Source organism: Seriola lalandi, unplaced genomic scaffold (assembly GCF_002814215.2).
Source record: "Seriola lalandi dorsalis isolate HSWRI2012SDOR001 ecotype SW California unplaced genomic scaffold, Sedor1 jcf7180001974046, whole genome shotgun sequence".
Classification (NCBI taxonomy): Eukaryota; Metazoa; Chordata; class Actinopteri; order Carangiformes; family Carangidae; genus Seriola; species Seriola lalandi.
Window position 1 is genome coordinate 1 of NW_019444712.1, and position 2,507 is coordinate 2,507.

Sequence of the window (2,507 nt, forward strand, 5' to 3'; positions counted from 1 at the left end):
TAAACCTCAGGTCAGAGAGATCAAAGTCCATGGATCTCCACAGGGAGTTTCCACCACTGCCACAGTTGAAAAGGTCACAAAAGATTAAGCGATATTAAGCTCCTATTTCAGCAGGTCATCACTAGTGAGTCTACACATGAAAGCCCTTACATATGTACCTGTCCTTAAACATATACTGTATATATTAAATAGAAAAATTGGCATTGTGGTTGACCACTGTATAAAACCAAGCCCTGAGAGATCAAACTGAAAAGCACAAAACCCATTCAGAAAAATATAGCAGCCATGCAGTGCAAATGTCCATTCACCTACAGAACTGGTTAATGCCAATCAACCTTCCTCTAGCTCCTCCTTCTCCAAGATATGATGGACTAAGGTGTTCAGTTTGTGGGGTTCCCTCATCCAGCCATCCCGACGGAACAAAGCCAGCACTGCCCAGCGTTGTGTTCATCTCAGTTTGATAGACAGCTCCATGTGCCACTGAGCACTCCTAAGTCCAGTGAAACTCTATCAACAGGATAATCTCTATGCAGTCCTGCTAGGGCACACAAAACAACTTGTCGTCACTGAATAGGGAATGGTGGCCCACAGAAGCAAACCAGTCTCTCTTTTCAAGTCTCCAGCAGCCCATACATTACAAAGCTTTTAACAGTTTTGTCCGCCATTTGAGTATGACAGAATAAAAAGTGAGTTTAAATACACATATAGACTTTTTGGTATTTTTATGTACCCCCAGCAGAACACTTTGTATCTTACTGGGTTAAAATTCAGGGCATTCTATGGTTTTTTGATGCTGATTTCTAAACAGGATGCTATACTCTTCGAAAGATGAAGAAGGCCCCAAATCATGTCCTGCGACATTGAAGTCAGCGAGCAGATCAACATGACATCTTGAAATGTGGGCCTTCACGTGTGCAGCATCCTATTGATGGTGCACATAGGCTAAAAATAGAGTAATGTTAAAAGAACCAAGGCAATGTGAGGATGTGTTGAGTGAATTTAGAACTTGACAAAACAGCTGAACACTCCACCTAAGCCCCTGAATCCATGTATGGAAACACTCCCCCTCCTGTGTGTCACATTTCTTCTGGTCCAGAGTCTCTTCACCTGACAGCGGTCATAATGAAGGAATACAGGAATATAATAATATACACATACTGTATATTAAATCACAAACTTGCGCCTACAGTAGTCATTTAATAATGGGCCCAGACTAGGTGACCCACAAAAACACTTCACCCCGCTGTTGGGTATAAGAACATGATGGTAGTTTTATTTCTGTCAGCAACATCCCAAATGTGGTACTCACAACCAAGTGTCATAGCCAGGCAGCTATAGCCATACAGCAAAAACATTGGATGCCCTTGAATGAAGCAAATAAAACAGACAATCTTGGCATGTCTAATTACAGCGTGGCCTTGGGTCTGATAACTATAGCCATAGGAGTTTGTCCTCCAGAGCCATGCCACTTCATTTATTTTAGATCACATTCTTATAAAGTATGTAGTTTGGTTGGAGGCATATGAGCGCCTTTGGTGGGTTATGTTACTGAGGTAAATATTTCATAAGGATCAGTCAACCAGTAGATCCACTCCAAACATATATGTAATCACATGCAGGAAGTAGTTAGGACAATTTTTAAAGCATCACATAAAATATACGATAGAGATAGTACACAATGCTGACATTCAATAAGTGACAACACAAATATAATGACTATTTATGTTCTCATTAGAGGAACTCTTAATTTGATTACAAGACAGATGTTAGCACCTTCCCATATGAATGTACAAAATCCTATTCGTAGGATGTGAGCTGTGGTGTTCTGTCTCCTTAAACTAAGTTTTAGTAATAGTACAAAGAAGATTTTATCACCTTTACATCATATTATCTACCATTACAACATGAACAGGCGTTTCACTGCATCCTTAAACCCTGCTCTCATGGTGTTGGAAAACTCACTTTTTATTCAATTTTGTATTTATTTTGTAGGGAGTGGGACAGTGTTGTCTTCATCAGCTAATTCTCATTCGAGCTTCAATAAATATTTAACTACATTCAGCTGCGATTAAAAAAGGGTGACAAACTATTTTTTCCCTTTCTTCTTTGCATCTTTGCCTTTAACCGGGGCTTCTTCTTCTTCCTTTCCCGTGGCAGCCTTAATTCTCTTCTTTCCCAGGGGGGTCTTTGCATACCAGTTCTGGTGACATGCAAGGAAGAAGTATAAACAAGCATGTTTACATTAAAATAGACTGACAGATAAACAATCACAGTGATGAAAATGTAATGATGAATAAATTAAATATGAAATATCCAATTTACTTTAAGGGCTTCTTCCTCTTCCTGAAACACAGGGTCAAACTTGGCTAAAGGAGCAACAAACTCAGCAGCAGTCAGGGGTCTGTTAGCCTGCTGAAGGATGCGACGCTTCGTGACAACGCTCTGGACCACCTGGACCATGTGACCTGGAGTGTAGCCATCAGAAATCTTGGCAAGAGAGCTGAGGT

At 40.4% G+C, this 2,507-nt stretch overlaps 1 long non-coding RNA gene across 1 annotated transcript; it reads right to left on the reverse strand.

Annotated features, from left to right (window-relative positions):
• Positions 1-1,392: 1,392 nt before the first annotated feature.
• On the reverse strand, positions 1,393-2,490 carry LOC111653407 (uncharacterized). The gene is made up of 2 exons (XR_002760671.2): positions 2,323-2,490; positions 1,393-2,200 (listed from the first exon to the last, which is right to left on the reverse strand). It is a non-coding gene; the product is annotated as an uncharacterized LOC111653407 (long non-coding RNA).
• Between the last annotated feature and the right edge of the window lie 17 nt (positions 2,491-2,507).